General features: G+C 35.7%; 1 protein-coding gene and 1 long non-coding RNA gene across 15 annotated transcripts in view; both read left to right on the top strand.

Moving 5' to 3' along the window:
* The window catches only part of LOC100646535 (neurobeachin), a 415,043-nt gene that overhangs the window by 197,710 nt on the left and 199,189 nt on the right, over positions 1 to 18,144 (top strand). The gene's annotated exons all lie outside the window — the stretch shown is intronic.
* Positions 5,666 to 16,434, top strand: LOC125385231. The gene is made up of 2 exons (XR_007224274.1): positions 5,666 to 11,687; positions 14,899 to 16,434. It is a non-coding gene; the product is annotated as an uncharacterized LOC125385231 (long non-coding RNA).

Here is an 18,144-nt window from a genome sequence, read left to right on the forward strand (position 1 = left end):
TTCTAATCAGGGATAATCGTCAGTATCATCGTTTTAGCATCGATGGCTAGGTTCTTTTTCAACGCGACAAAGGACCTCTTGAATTTTAATATTAGTACAGGTATCCAACGGATAATTGCGTTCATGCTGGCCGCATATTATAACGACGTGCATTATTAACCTGCGTGCAGCCGGTTGATAAACGCGTAATGGCAGTTATTTGTTATGCGGAGAATATGTCCGCGGCAGGATGCAGCCCGCAAACATATCCGCACTGCCGGAACCCGGCGTGGTCGCCCGTTAATAAGTGTGCATTTCGACTTTTGGCGCCACGTGATCCGCTTCGTGAAAACGCGCCCAAATGGCTGATAACAAGCTCCTGCTTCCATTTAATGCCTGACCAGTTCGTAGATTAATTCAATTAGCTTTCAATTTTATGGCGAGACACGTGAATTATAGAACGAAAAATAGAAGTTTGATGTGATTATAAAATTATAGCATGATATGATAACATGGTACATTAGATATAAAAATATATTTAACAATAATATTATTACTGAACAGTAATAAAATGGCTAAAATTCAATTTGACGAGTTAAGTCTATTAACTATTAAGTTATAGCTAGTAGCGTATGGATATATTTTGTATATCGATAAGGAGTACTAATTTTTTTAATTTTCTCTTCCGATATACGTTAGCTCTGACGTTTCGCTCTGTGGCTGTCAAAATCATGCAACAGTATATTAATTGCCAATTTTCTCAAAACTCGATTCTCCAATAACTCTTTCAACTTTTCAACGATTCCTTTAAAAGGAAAGCAAATTTCAGTATTTCCCCATATTCTATGTTATCTTCAAGTATTATAAGTAAAAATGGATCTTTATTTCTTTTGGTATCATCATTATTTTATATAGCACTATTTTAGTATTTTTGTGTTGTGCTGAAACCATTGATTCTTAAAAGATTATTGATTCTTCCTTCAAATCCACAGGATAACGTTCCTTTTCGTTTACTTTGATATCTAGAGAATTTTTGGAGCGTGTGATTGAATTCTGCCGTGGTTAAACGAAAAACATTCACAGTGATACGGACATGCAAAATTATTCGGGCATGTTGGTCCCTATGAGAACGTTTGTTTGTGTTTTCTTGAGCGTATTTACCCACCTGTACGCGGCCTCTGTTAATGATGATACTTTGTGAGTGCACGTAAACATCCCGCGCAATGAACGTTTATTTTCTTAGCGTGCTGGAACCTGGAACTGTGTCTTTCATCACTTGAAACGCTACCATCGTTTTCCTAAGTGCATAAAAATGACACTTCTCTCTGGATAACGATTCATTTCGAGGATTTAACTGGTCGAATTAATTATTCGAGAAAGATTAGATTAGATTTTCACGGTTTCATAGTTTTATATGAAATTACGGAGTTTTGGTCTCGAATGTATGAAATGTAACGCTCAGGCGTAGCAGATCTAATGCTTCCAAGATATACTACGAATATTCGAAGGATGTGCATTGTTTTAACGAACGTGCGAATCTGGACAGCGAACTTGTGAGCGTTGCGCGCGAACGTGGTCTGCGAACCTGGTTTTAAAATGTATTTTCACGTTAGTTCGAGATTTCATATTTGTTTGGAAGTAGTCAGATTTGTAGAGATAATGAAATTATTAATATGACGGGATTATAAGATATTAATTAATACGAACATTTGCATATAACATCTGTTCATTGCGAAAATATGGTATAAATTATTAAAGCTCGAGTTTGTTTTAGCTACGCTGTCGTATTTCCAAAACCATCAGTCATCTTCATGCAAATTTAATTACTTTTAAATAATCCGTAGTTAAATATGCAAATAATTCGATAAGTGACAGGGGAATATAATCATCTGCCATATTATATATATATATATATAGAATTATAAATAAAGTTGTATAACTCAAAGAATAAAATAATTGTAACAAAATATGCAATGAAATAACTTACAACTAGAGTTAAAATTATATAATTTAAAAGATGAAGCGAAATAGAGCTATTTTTAAAAACTAACCCTATATAAGGATTAGTCCTCTATTATTAATCCTCTATTCTTTTAGTTGTTCGGATTCTACCGAGTATAACGATATGCGAGATAAATTCCACGACACACAAAAAAATGTGATCGAAGGTTTTCTATCTATCTACAATAACTATTTTAGTATTGGAATCAGGGTGGGAGAAAATACAGTCCGGGTGTCTCAATTTATAAAACACACTACCAAGAAACGAAAGGTTCCGGGTTCATAGATCGAGTAATCCGAATAAGCTACGAACATTGCGATGGAAGGTTAAATTTAACCTCAATTTTGTTTGAAAGGCTTAAGGTCGGAGTCTTCGAAGCGAAATATGTCAAACAAGAAAGAGAGAAAGCCTGTGTATATAGGTTGTTACTTAAAGTAATTGTTTTAGTATGCAGGAAGAAGGGTTTTATATGTACAAAAATTTGATGAAATTCCTTTCTGTTAAAAGGCTTTCCGAGGTAATTGAAATTTTTGCATCCTTTTACTTAGGCATATCAGGTCTCTTCTTTTATAACTCTCTTTACTTTCTTCAATTTTATGTAGATAGAGGTGTATAAGTGCACGAGTAAATATGTTAACAGAGTAGCTGAAGTGAAGGAAGTGAAACAAGGGATGAGAATTTGAATTGTTGATTAAATTATTCCTTCGTTAGAAACTTGTTTAAATACGAAATTAAAAGGGTACGGGAGAAAATTAATTTTAAACAAATAGATAAATTTCATTTTTAGAAAATTATTAAAGATATATGAAAAAAAGAGAAACGATTCCCAGAAAGATAAAATATTAAATGCAAAAAGTAAACTAGTGATGAATTAACTTATATGATACTTCTTCATTAACATACAATATTGTCTAATTTGTATAGGTATGGATTGCGTATACATTGTATGCATTATTTGTAATTTTTTTAACTTGCTTACTGATATTATTACGACGAATAAGAGAATATTCATTCGATAAAGATAGGTCATGCAACGAAAGTATCTTCGCAAATTGTTTCCAACATGCACGATCAGTAACAATCAGGTTAGCAACTTCTGCTAACCTTCGCGCCAACAACGTCCCTTATTTCCAAAATATAAATTTCTCTGAATAGCATCCGAAATGGTTCAGGCTGGGATTGTTCATCGAAAATAAACGTGTCAGGTCCCCGGATACGAACTACTGAAAATTCCTCACGCTTGGATTTCTTGCGAGACAAAGAGAGGCACGAAAAAAAGAAGAAGAAGAACGCGAACGAACCGGTACAAAACATTGTCAAATAAAGGCGAGACGCCTCCAAGCATCTCGCGAGCCATTTTATTAATGAAAACGGAATGCCCCATTTTATTTCGACGTGTTCGCGACATCGTTCGACGGATGATGATGGCCCCTACTCGTTCGGACTATTATTCGTTATACGCCTCACGAAACTGGTACAAACTGGAACACACAGCCGCTGAATCCATCCGGTCCTGATGAAGATGTGCGGCCAATCTCAACCAAATTGCATTGATAAAGCTTACACGACAGATATCAACTGAAATTGCGCGAGGAATGCGGCTATTCGACCGACGGCCGAGATACACCTCCACCGATTCCTCTGGCCTCGCTTATGCTGTGTCTGAGATCAGTATGGCGCGCGGGCCTATTGAGACCCGAAGACATAGCTCGACTTGACAAAGTTATTCCAGGATAAAGTTCCTTTTTTGCGAAACGGGGATAATCGATTGGTCAATTGTTGCCTTTTAACTGCCTCTTAGGTTATCTCATAAGCAATTTGATTTTTGTGAGAGCGGGGTTTAAAACAATGGAAGTTGTTACTATGCGAATTTTATAAAATTGAAATGGGAAAAAGTAAAGAATTATACAAAAAAAAACGGAAATTAATTATTGATCAATAAACTAGAAACAACCTATTAAATACTATCGTACGTAGAAAGATAGCTTCAGTGTTCTACAATGTAAAATTAAGCGTATAAAGTGCTAATTTTAGGAATAGGCAAAATGAGCATTCTGAAGTAAATCTTTATGATCGTTGTTACAGTTCCAATGTAAATTTTACTCCTTAATTAATATGTATACTATCCACTCTGCATATTCGAAGTAGTCCATAGCTTCAGTTATTCAATGAACTATGAATGAATTACAATTTTTTTTCTATCATTCCCTTCTCCTAATAGTTACTTATGATACAAACCTACACGAGCTTACGAAAGTATTTGAACATTTACCATAGAAGACTTTTATAGATATATCATCATATAATGAAATTTAACTTATCTGGTAAAATTTTTTAATATTTCGTATAATACACATAATATATTCATAAAAGATTTCTGCATATATTCAAATATTTTCGTGAACCTGAGTATATGCAGTAGGATAATTTGCAACTGTTCCACGAATTTTCATGGTGGAAATTCAGCTGGCATTGTTTTAAGACGATTATACAAGATCGATGCGTCTGGTTCCCGCCGAGCGGTCGATCCAGGGACTCATCAGCCCCTTAATAACTTCCTTTAAACGCGCCACTTTTAAGAGAGGCTGACCTTATCGTCGAACGAACGAAATTCGAGGGATCTCACCTACAAAGGATCTTGTTTCCCCAACCCCATAGTGGTCTAAATTTAAATGGGTTCACGGGAACGTTGTCATTCGAGAGTGTATTTCGATGGAAACTGTTACACGCAATCGATCGGATAGAAGACGAGCTTTTCGACGAGAGAAAAGATTAACGCGTGCATCGAACGATCCGAGCAGGAAATTTCATTGAGCAGTTCGTTTCAAAGAGGCGACTGTTTCGCGGAAAAGACCGTGTTTCATGGAAATTATTTCCCTCTGTTTGTCGAAACCTTTGTGAAACGCGGGCGACAAATTATATAGGTATTGTACGATGAAATGAAACGGTTCTTTTGGGCATTAAGCGAAATTCATTTCCGAGAACTGAAAGCTGCGAGTCTTTTACCAAACCTTCGATAATTTTGGCTTTCCACTGCTCGGAATACATAACTCGTCGTACAAATTATTCATGAAAAAATTGTACTATAAAGAAGAAACGACAGTGTAATCGAAAGAAGTTCCTTTGCTTTTGTTTCATTTTAATATTTGTTGTAACTAACATGTTTCTTCTGGAATAATTTGAGGGATTGGGAATGTCTGCGAATATTCGAACGTATTTGACCAATAGTCGATCGAAATTCGAATTCTTACCACAATGCCAAGTTGAGATATTGGTTGCTTTGCAAGTAGAGTAATTGGAAATTTACGATTAGAAACTTGAGCTTTTAGGTTCCTAACTGTTGTTTGATTGTTATATGCAATTGACCAAAGAGTTTTATTGGATTTACGATAATTTGCATTGTATATTTAAATCTGCAATGACTAAATTACTAAACTCTATTATTACCGGACGTAATAAATTTTAGATATGCCAGAATTTGCTTATTTACTTAAATTAATCTGTTATAGAAAAGTACACAAACACTCAATCGTATTATAATTTAATTCCAATTCCTATGCAATCGATAATCAATTCTAAATTAAATTCTAATTAAATTTACAAATTTAAGTATTAGGTATATATACTTAACTATATATACTAAAACTATACTATACAAACAATGGAAAATTTATTATTAAAACTTCTAGTTAAATTTCTATTTCTTCAACATTTTACACTTTCGTATTTTTATTTTCTTGTAATTCTATGACCAGTACCTTCTTTGTTCCTCTCTTTTTGTTAAAAAGATGAACGAAATTCGCACGAAAATCGCTGGAGAGTGGCGTAGTGCCTGTAAGATACGATGTTCAGTCTTTCGAGGAAACACAATAGCCAACATTCGATGCGTGTCATCCGTACAACGAGGGGGATAATGTAAAGGGCATATTTAACACAAAAGCTGCACGCTACGTAGCTACCTTGGATGTTACGAGAATCAGCGTGTAGACGTGTGTAGAACCGTGAACAATGTGCGAGGTAAACAATGAGTTGGACCGTAAAAAAGCGCGGATATTTAACAGCGACGTGGATATACGTGTCACTGGTTACTTGAAAATCGATACCTGTCCAACTATTTTCCTATGTTTTTCCTTTTCACCTCTTAACCTAAATACCGCCGAGAAACTGTCATAGAAAATGTAAACATTCCACGCTGCTCAAAGAACAAGCTACACAATTAGTAAACCAAGGACTTTTTATTTTATAATAAATAAATACGTTGTTTATTGGTACTAAGAATTGTGAATATTATAATAAAATATATAAACTGCTTTATTGGTTATCGAACAATATAGAATAAGCAAATTGTATAATGTGATAAGATTCTTTGACATTATATTGAAATTTTATTTAACCCTTAAAAATTATCATGAAAGAAAATCATGTTCCCGCTATTAGGACTGAAATTTTACTATAATAGATTTTTATAAAGTCATTTGAATAGAATGAAATGTATTATTATTTTTCTGTTAACCCTCAACGAAGAAATCCATATAAATGATTTTTTATTTTTGTACAAACAAAACTTTTAATTGATTAAAGTTTTTCACTCTAATTTAAAGATCACAGAAAAACCCGAGGCTCGTACCTGAATCAGTATTTTTCTACAATATCGAATTCAATTTTATATTACACAAACCCGATACGTTTAAGCCAATTGTTACGCTTCTTTCCTCGATCGTCAAACGAACGACAAAATCCGCCTGTTATCTCCTCATTTCTTTCCTTTCCCCGATTTAAATGGAGGTTTTAATTGGTCCACTGTTAACGCTACACTCGTTATACCGGGAATCGATCTGGCGTCGAATATTTCGGCCGGGCACAATGGTGTTCGCGAATTACACAAGCCCGCACGTCGCTCGCGAATTCAGAAGAGAGCGGTGGATCAAGCTTTCATCGAGATTATTTGTAACGCTCCAGTCGACCAGCATTGTATGAAAAAATAATCCCTACTGCTCGAACAATAGAAACGTGCTGCCCTTCACACAGAAATCTTCAAAACAAGATATTCTTTTTTGTTTTTCAGATCAAAACGTTATTCTTTTGTTCTCAGTTTAAAACAATTCGAAACACGTTCTTTTTCGTTTCTTTTCTGTTTCCTTTTTGAAATATTTTTAGAACATTTTCGTGTGTATGAATAAGCATATAAGAAATTATTGGCGCATTTAATTATATCGAGAGGCCGAAGTAAATTTATCAGGTCACGAACTCGAATATGTCACACCAAGCAACAGTGAACGTGGAGAATCAATAAAACATAGCCGTCTAATGGCTTTGATATTTATTCAAATATATATAATTTTCAGGAGAACTCGTTCATGTAGTGCACCATTCCCCTTTCCTCCGAATATCATTGTTCAAATATATTTTTAGCCCTCGATTAAATGTTCTCTGCTCGATTCCTGTTCTATTTCAGGGCGTTTAATTCGTGTAAAACTTGCATTCACGCACTCGTTTTAAATGCACGTGAGGCATGAAAGCATCTTTTGTAGAAGATTTAATTCGTTTCGCAGATTACTTATTTAATCACGCGTTCCTGTATTACGTGATTTTTGATCGTAGTAAAATAAGCTTTCGTAATTAATATTATTCGTTTCGCTATAAATATCAATTGTTCTGAGTTTTAATTGTTTTGAATGGCTTAGTTTCAATTAACTTTACGTGAATTCTATTTAGTACACAACATCGAATTTCATGCGTCGCACGTGAACGAACATCAAATCTATTCAAAAGTCGAAATATGAGGGAAATTTTAAGATTGATCAGCAACGATGCAATGTAGCGAGCGTGGCCATCACGTTGATTTATTGACGGAAATGCAACAGTGACAAGAAAACAACAGAAAACAGGAATTCAAGAGACACGCGAGGAAAGAAGAGGAAAATGGAATATTTTTTCAAAGATTTAACCAGAGACGAGTATTTGCTATTGCAGTGAGGAATTTTCAACATTCGGTGTGCGTGCAGCTGGCAAATAGAGGATTCTGGAATCTTACTTATGAAGTTGGATGCTTCCAAAAGTGACGCTACTTGGTAGAAGTTGTTCTACTTTCTTTCATTGGTTCGTCTTGATTTTTTCAAATAGCGTGCTCGAACGTTGGTTTCTTTTAAGTTCACAAATAAAACGTTGTCCGAGGAAAGCCATTTGCACCTCTGAAATTTTCAATTTAAAATTATTTTCGTTTATGTTTCTTATATATTTTGGATAAACAATTGAGAAGCATTCTAAAAAGAATCCGTGGGATAATAGTTTCTAAAGAACGTTGTTTTTTCATATTTAGAAATAAACAAAAATTTCATAATACTTCAACTATTCGACTAATAAAATAAGCTTACAGATATTTTCTTCAGACCTTTATAATAAAACGTATAGTAATTCATATCATTTAAGACCTCTCTAAAGAACTTGCAAAGCCTTTGAAACCCATACAAAGTATTTCCAATCGGAATGTGTTTAATTCCTTCAAAAACACCTTGGAAATAGATTTATTTTAGTGAGTCGATTGATTATCTCTGCACGAAAGGCTATAGCTAAACCAAAATATAGTTCGTTCTCTGGTGGCATTAGGACAAATTAGAAGCGTGCCTGGCTCGTGGAATCAATTCTTGGCCGCAATTCCCAGCAGCCAGGCCTGGCCTCTGGTCTGTGTTAGATGTAACGATCGAAACCCGGTGGCTTCGAATCCCTTCGGTCGATCGTACGGACTGCTTAATTGCTCCTCGTCCTACTCGTTGTAATTGGAATCGAAACGCGGACGCAGTTAGGTGCGAAAGAAACCGCTGACGAACTGTCGCTGAACGCCCCTTCGTTTCCATTTTCGTTGTCCGATGAAAACAATCTATTCGTGTACGTGAGACGAAAACCAACACCACAGGTCTCGGATTCTTCGAGGTTGTTTCGGTTCGAAAGTATTGGCGGATGTGGAGGCGGTCACGAAATGCTTAATTGCGTTTCTTATGGTGTTTTTATCGAACGAAGGGGTTAAGGTTGAAGGATATGGGAAAATAAGTGAATCTTGGTTTCAGGAGAAATCTTGATAAATGGCAGATGAAGAGTGAGTTAGATTAGTAACTATAATAGTTTCACTCTGAGAATCTTTTTTTTTTTTTGTTAGAGTTAGATTTGGATTGACGAAACTGAGTAAGATGATAAATTATAATACGGAAGAATCTAAGTATAAATTATTTGTAATCTTGGCGAAATATACATAGACTTGCACTAAGTATCTTGCACTAAGTATCTTCTATGTATATTTTCGGACTTGTTTCAAACTTTATCAACATAATTATGATAGTCAAGACTAATAACGCCAACGAAACTTCAAAATGTTACGTATTACATACGCGATGTGTACATAAAAAGTGTCTACTTTCCTGAATTTCTGTATTTATACTTCATTGTACCAGTTGAGGGTCGAAGATCCTCTTCCTAAATTCTTTCAATCACCTTCACCCATAATCACCACTAGCCTGGTAGACACCGTCGATCGCGAATTTTCATATCTTACCAATTCGTCTCTGGCTACCTCGATCGAACATTCCTTTGATCATCGGCGAAAGGGAGAGGCGGATTGTTCTGGGAGCGTAGCCAGTGGCGGGAAATCGGATTCCGTTGCATCATCGATATCGGGTGGCCGCGTTGCGCACGAAGGCCCGTTTCTCTCGAATTTGGCGGCGCAGGGCATGTGGAGAATTCGGCTCGGCTGGTGGCCTCGTTAGGAAGCGGGCAGAGCCCGCGCGCGTCATCGAGCGGGCGCGAGCGTGTTTCAACCCCTGCACGTGATTCCGGCCGCAAATTTTCACGGGCTATGAGCTTGGAAATCGACTCGCGGCCGCAATTACCGGACAAACCTGATATAAACGCCGTTCCCGCCACGATGGAATCGGGACCGACGTGAGTCTCGCGGCCTGGTTTAATCGCTTTATCCTTCACCCGTTACGATTGACACGCTGTTCTAGTTTAGGCTTTAGACTTTTCACATGCGTTGATTCTAGTAGAGGATTTCAAGATCTGCTTGTCACGTTGACTTCGGTGCGTAGATTGTAGAATTTGAGTGTCCGATCTCGTAACTTAACTTGTCTTAACTTATTTCATGAAGTTGGGAGCCGAAGATGTATGCTTCTTTTACTACATAAGACTATATTTTTATCAGGAATAATCACATCGTGGAATTGCCAAACGAGACAGTTCTATATACACCGTTCTTCATACACGATTTCGACCTCTAGTTTCTCACCCTCTTTCGATAGATTCATCGTTGCAATGAATGCTTCGTAACCTCTACAAACATCATTCGCTTTGATTCGAGTTTCGTGTATACAATTCGGACAGTCGTATCTTACGGTAGTTAAAACATTACTTTGAAAACTCGACCCTGATGTATTATTGTTACTTGAACTTTCAATAACGTGTGTTACTAGAATAGTTGAATTGAGTGTACTAGGATAGAATGAACATTTCTCAGAAAATGAAGTCGATCAATTTGATTTTAAATAACTCATTTAAATATACTACTTTTTTTATGTACATAGAGTTACACGTATAAAATATTTCGCCTTTAATACTAAAGACGGAATCCAATCGCCTTGAAAGAGGAAAATCAGAACGAACTGTGACTAATTAGAAGATAAATCGAACGGATTTTTTCGCGTACAATCTTCCACGTTTTACTGGAACGTACGATACTTCTGCCAATCCAGAGTCGTTGGAAGATAAATTGAACAGGCACCGTGAGAGGCCACGAAATCAATTGTCAGCCACAATTTCCTGCTGGAAACTCCGTTAAACGATTAAGACCCGAGAAGATACGATTCAGGGAACATCGCGGTTACATCGTATCCCTTCGATCGCTTGTAAGGACACCTTAATTGCTCGCTAGTGTCCTCCCGCGCGATTGCAACCCAACTTTACTGCTCTACGTAACGCCACACGATCGTAAACGTTAAACCGTACGTTCCATTCTATCTCTCCTTTATTCAAAAAATTATCTTTCTGGCAATCCAAATTATTTCTCAATTTTGGTTCAACTAATTATTAAAAATTAAGTAATTATCAGGCATGATATACATACATGATAGATATACCGAACTTGAGAACTGATTATGATGCATTTTTACGTCATTTTTCTGGTTGATGTCGAATTTTCCACGAATGTAACATTTATTTCATCGTTTACATAGAATTCTATAATTTTAGTCGTTCCATATCCATTCAAAACTAATTTAATGTTTGATGTCCTTTGTAAGCTTTCTACATAGTACCGTACAGAAGATTACTGCAATGTGCTAGCTTTCTATTCGAACAGCTGCAAGTACGATCTCATCGTTACTATGGTAACTATAAATCCGTGACGACCACATCACAGTTCACATCACAGAGACAATCTGAGGACCGACTGATAAACTGATCGTTGATTCAACATCTGTCCGGAACGTCTATATTGTAATCTCTCAACTGTTGGTGAAAGGCACCAGAGCTCGAAGGATGTTTCTGAGAGAAAGTGAAATGAACGAGAGCATCAGAGACTAGAGAAGGGCAAGAGGAAGTTATGTTTGATGTGTTGCAATAGGAGCCGCTCTATGATGAGAGGAGTATCGATGTGAATTAATATCGATCGATAGACGTGCTTCAAATTTCGAAATTTATGAAGATTTGGAATGCTCTGAAGGTACTATATTAACTTAAAAAAAACCTATTGAGAAATGGAAAATGGAAAATAAAATAAGTGTAAACGATAGGAACTTACAAGAAATGGGATTATAAGTCTCACGTTTATCATTAATGAACCGTGGTTACTATTATTAACTGTAACAAAAATAAACATTATTTTTATATGGTTACATACTGTACAACTCATAACATTCTATGAAATGTTAACTTTCATATGACAACAAGTCTCTCAATGAACAACGCAACAAGGAGTTTGAATAAACGATATGTTAGACAAGTAGTATGAATCGCAGAACTGTCTGCCAAGTAGTATAACACGAAACTACATCAGACAAGTAGTAGGTATAAGTTTTTCATGTCTAACCTGAATTGGTTTCCCCAAGCCATTCAGCCGACTTGTATGTGACGTTATACCTGACCTCTTCCACAATTTCGATATGCTCACTTTTAATTACAAAATTAACACCATAAATTACTATCAATCGATAAACTTAGTTTCCAAATATTCCACGAAATATGACTTAGATAAAATTGAAATGACAATCTTTGTCAAACTTTAAACGGTAAAAGAGTTAAAGCAATAAAAAAAAAACGTCAGGAAGTCGCAAAAATGAAATTAACGATAATAAATTAGCAAACTGTGTAATCTATCAAGCAATCTATCTTCGTCCAATTTTAGTGGAGGGAAGCAACAGTTTGTTCTCGAACGATGATAGCCTAATTACGAGGCGGTCGAGTTCGTGGTCGTTGCTTGATGTCTGATCATAATTCATGAACGCATTAAGGCGGATCTTTTCGATGGGAGTATCGAGACGATCGAAAAACGATCATAAACGAATAAACGGTGCCTCGACTTGGCTCTGTCTGACAATCAGTCATCAACGACAAGACGCGAGTGTTGAACGTTCGAGGAGGAAGTTGTTCGAAAAGACACTTCAATAAACAATCCTTCAATTCGTTCTTGTTAATCACATGGGACAAAACTTCGTTATAGGATAATATATATAGAATGATGAAGGAATAGATAGTTTTTTGTTATCCATAATGCTTCTTCTAGCGGAACTTAGGAAGATTGAGGGTGCGCGAATATTGACGACGATTTGTGAAAATGGTTTTGAGCTGAATTTATGAGCCTGAGTGATGGTAATGGTGTCAGGTCATTCAACAAGTTTGCCTATGTTTCCTTATGGGTTTTGTAACGAGAAATGTTTTATGAACAATGTGATGAAAAGAATAGAGAGTTGGAAATCGAGATGAAATGGGTCTTATACATAATATCTAATATATATAATATGATAGTGTAATAAAGTAAAGAATTTTGTAGAGAGTAATATATATAAGTTATCAATGATAAAACAAATAATCCCAATAATGCCCTACATTTAATCAACATGCAAGTTATACGTAGAACTATCCGTAGTTTATCTGGCAAAACCATCTTTCATTATTTTAAAACAGTAGATTGTTAATTTGGATAGTACTTTCGCTAATGAACTTTCTGTGTATATCTTCCTGTATATCGCATTTTATGCAATTTTGCATCAGCAACGTAGTCAATACGAAATTATTTATTTTCGTTATTACATTGGCACGATTAGATCCACCCGGGAAAAGTATGGTTATGATGATAACGAAAATTTGAAGGCATTATTTTTTCCATGTAAATGATAGTGCTACGATTAATGGATTAATTTAAACGTTCGCCAGTATAATGGACTACAATTTTCACCTCAAGCGAAGTTTTTAATTTTCCTTGAATCCATTATCCTGATACCATCAAAGAGAGACTTTCTCTGAAAAGCACTCGCTTGCATGTATCCCACGTGTGTCATCAGCTAATAAAAAATATAAACAGTTAATATGCGTTGGGTTTCAAATGAATATTTTTTGAAATTTTCTTTACTTGTCTACGATTATTTTTAAAATTGTACAGTCATAATCTCAGAACGACAACAGAAATTCTCAAGTAAGCTTTGTTCTATCGTACATTATGCTAAAAACTTTGAATCATTCGTAGTTTTTCCCACAAAATTATTTTATAAACTACGCAGTCATAATCTCAAAACGACAACAAAAATCTTCCCGTCCCATTTCACATCCAACATTCCGAAATCCGTAATAAATTCTGAATTCGTTTCGTCGCCCCATCTATTCGTCCATTCAGTTGAAACGAAGTAGGTCGTAGTGTGACATGGTGCGAGACTTGTAAAAACTTATAAGCACGTGCTTGAAAAATAGTTACGTGGTAAATCCGCCGACGGGAATTTATACGACTTATTCACGGAACTTATGCATCAAGGAACGTTGTTCTGGGCGTCGTTGCGAGAGCAGAACCTGGTTCCGCTGTACTGCATAATTCCCTCGTAAAGATAGCGACGAAACGATGCTTTCGGCCGCTTTATGACCACGCTAGTGATAATTCCGTAGCTCCGTCTCGTGATCCTGTTGTAACGAGAAATGAAATCTACCTCAGCCCTTTTCTCGCTGCTACCTTGTCCACAATTAACGTTGTATTACAACTGATGTCTGTTGTTTGCTAGTCATATTACTGGCAAGATACCGCCAAAACCTTTGTTTCAAACGGATGTCGAATTGTTGTAGTAGAACGATAATGGTGAACATGATTAAAAAGCTTTTTTTAGGTACATGGTCGCCTGAAGGATAATAGAGATAGCGTTCTGAAGTGTTTGTTTCATTGTTTGATTGAGGGTAACGTTGTTTGTTATGGCTTTGAGCAAACTGATGGATAACACTGAAAGATAGTAGTTGTTTTATTTTTAACCGACAGGTTGGTCATATCTTTATAATCTTCTATCGCATCATTGTAAAGTCTGATAATTAATAATCGATATCAATGTGTCTCATGAAGGTTCAAAAGTAACGTTTACATAAGTAAAAGTAATTTGACGACTACAGATATCAAAATTTGATTGGTTGCTCTGCGATCCCCTTTTTTGGAAATGTTAGCCTGAGTTTCTTAAGGTTCAAGCAGAAGGTGCAATTTATTCCACACAAACTTTCCGTAAAAATGGTTCTATAGAATCAAAGAGCGAAATTAAGCTTTGATAGCTTATCTATTGTCTCTCTTGAAGAAACTTAACTTGATTTTATGGAATGGTGACTGAAAATCTGAGCACACGTTGCTTCACATTTATTACATTACACGAGTCTGAAAACCAATGCTAATTAAACTCATTTGCCTGTTTCAGGTATGTATACAATAGAAGAACAAGCACGAAGGGCTTGGTAGAAGTGATCCGCGCGAATGTGGTGAGATGTCGCCGAAGCACGTAACAAAGGCTCGGCTAACGCTCTGTAAACGACCGTAGAAATGCAAATAAATCGTTTACCATATCATTCTCTTTCACTCTGTTACACACTATGCTTTCACGAATATTCGCGTGGCCAACGGTACACTGCAATCGATGATCGACACGATTCGTTTTTCCACTCGTGCAAATTGCTAATTCGGTTAATGGACGTGGAATCGGATCGGTCATTAGCGCGTTTATTTCAATTAGCCGAACAAAATCCTACGAATTACGTAAACTTGCCTGAAATTTAATGTCTCCTACTTGCTCGAGCTGAGATCTTGTACAGAATGGTACGACGAATCTCGTCCCGTTATTCAGTCGTTATCCTCGTTATCCTCGTTAACGAGTGAGTTGTTAGGTAACTTAATTAACGCGCCGGATTCGTAATGGTACATCGATTGCAGCGGACGCTGGCGGCGTTTGCATGGAAAGAATTGTGAACCGATTATCAGTTGACGAAGCAGGTTTCTTTTGCTCTTCTTATATGTTAATACACGTGTAGGCGATGGACGAGTCGTATGGTGAGTTGTAAATTTATTTTAAAAGTCGGAGGAAATATTGATTTTGACTTAAGGAAGAGTGCCTTAAGTATTTAGGTGTTTTAAGCTACAGATCTTATTTCTCGCGTTTGATGTATAGTATGAAGAAGAAGATAAATGGAACAAGCTCGAAAGGAAGATAAATGGAACAATGAAGCAGTTAATCTCTTAAATGATAATCGCACAGCCCCTTGGATTTTTCAAGATTTATTTCCACCACTTCTTAAGAACCCTTATGAATCGAATGAGAAATAAAAATTCTAAAAAAGTAATATTTCATCCTTTAGCGGTAACGTTACTTTTGACCATTCCAATCTCTGGTAGTTCTCAGTCTCTAGGGTCTCGTCAATTTAACAGTGCAAAGTCCAACTGGTGTTCGAGATATATAATCCTCTATAACGCCATGGGACTTGGGAATTATATATACGTATATTCGTACCTCTAACATTTTTATTTACTTATTTCTTCGTTGATCCGACCTATGAATAATATTTCATTGATACGTTATTATATTAGGACCATAGAATCATTCTATAGCAGCTGTTAGTTCAGATTAATATAAAAATCTAACGTAGTGTGTCATAAGCTCAAAATTCTACGATAATTATAGAAAGTTAAAATTATCGTTAATTAGCTATCGAATTTACAACTCACTGTACACCTCCTCTATCAACAAGACACATTATATAATATGATGATTAAATTGATCACTCATAATGATGCAGACGCTGTACAAGACATATACGTGATACTTGCTATTAGAATTATGTGTGAGGATTATACAATTATTGTTCCTCGAGTATTTATTAGATTGTTATAAAAGTCGCGTATGTAGACGCGCTTAACGTACGTTGATTATGTTTATGGATCAAATAAAACAAAGTTCGATGTACGTACACTTGGCGTTCTGACTCATTCCATCGAAGCCTCTGTTTTCGATACATGTCTGAGCGTTCTAATGACTTTTGGCATTATTATTTTTACGTACATTCGAAACCACGATGAAAAAAAGGTAAGAGCTTCTTTCTTTCGAAGATTTGCTCGAAACTTGAAAGTATGGGATGATCGTGGATCAAAATTTGGCGATTACTGAAGCTTAAAACTACAAAAGTTTGGAAAACTAAATTTAAAAAATGAGATATTTAACTTCGTAATTCATAATTTTAATATTCCGATAGCTCAGCTTTCGTTATTCTCATATAAAAATTCAATATTAAATCGGTAATTCAATATTAAATCGTAAAATTTTAGGAAAATATTTGATTTTGAAAGTTTTTTGCGAGCACTCTGAATAATAATTCAGATCGTTGACACGGAAGTTCAAGTACGTTGGAAATTAAAATCGTTTTATTTTTCCGCGTCATTAATCATTCATTTCTCGTGCACGTAACATTCCCTGCAACGGACGACACGATATTTAAAGTCGATTAACGTTTCACAAGCTAGGTAAGTTCAATTATTCTCATTATTTACAACGATCCTATTCACAGTGAGGCTTTATGCTTTCCACCGCTTCTGTGTCATTCGTTAACGCGACACTGTGTGATTCCGGAATCTTAATGCAAATATTTGCTGGACACTTTGAACATGTACTCGCGCTGGTTGTTTATTCTCGTCAGAATACCGCGTTTCTTCACGAAAAAAGAACACCCGATATAAAACATACATTTCTGCTTCTTTTGACCCATTAAATACGCATTTTCAAACAACTTTTTCTTTCTATCTCGTTCTTTTTGTTCCGAATCAATTAAATAATTTTATATAAAATTTGAGTTCATTTTTGTAATTTTTGAATCACACGTCGAAGATATTAAAAATCTTTGTATCGGTATCAAAAACGATCAGAAAAGTATATACTTGGATTTCGATATTTCTAATTTCAATCAACTAGGTTAAGATAAAAATGGCATGGAATTTCATTGCTTCCGTTAAACAACGTAGGTGCTCTGTAATGCTACGTACATTTCTTTTGTATAAAATACTGATTTTTACTCCGCGTTTCGTACAACGCGGCGTGAATTTTTTAGAGCCTCGCGTGACTTCCTTTTATGTTTAAACCGGAATATGAGGGATGCGGGGTGGTTTATGTTGACTGTGCCTGCTATGAATAATCGAACGAGCACGACTCTGCGTACAAATTTATTTTCACTACAGCTTGCTATGACGTCAGAATAATAGGATTTTCCTATAAAAAAGGGCAAAGTTTTATGTTTATTTATGATAGAATTTTTTCTATCTATATCCAAATATTTTTTTAATATTTCCAAAGTGAAGAATATGCTTGTCCGACTTGGATATTTTCAATTCGATAGTTTGTTCCGTTTATTTTAAATGATTTATTTAAATGGTTTCGTTGCAGTTGCATCTGGTAATTGATTTTATAATTCATAATCCGAAGTAATTATGATATCGAAGGACAGAAATGCGAATACTCGTAGGTACCTCAATTTACGACGATTATTCGCATTACAAGATTCTTTTACCCCTAACCAAATATTGCTGATAAACGATGTAATTTGCAATTATACGAAATCACGTTCTTTGTCTGTCGAGAAAATTATTTTAAATGCGTTCTACCTTTTTAATTATTTATGATCGATTA

This window comes from Bombus terrestris, chromosome 6 (assembly GCF_910591885.1).
Source record: "Bombus terrestris chromosome 6, iyBomTerr1.2, whole genome shotgun sequence".
NCBI classification, from domain to species: Eukaryota; Metazoa; Arthropoda; class Insecta; order Hymenoptera; family Apidae; genus Bombus; species Bombus terrestris.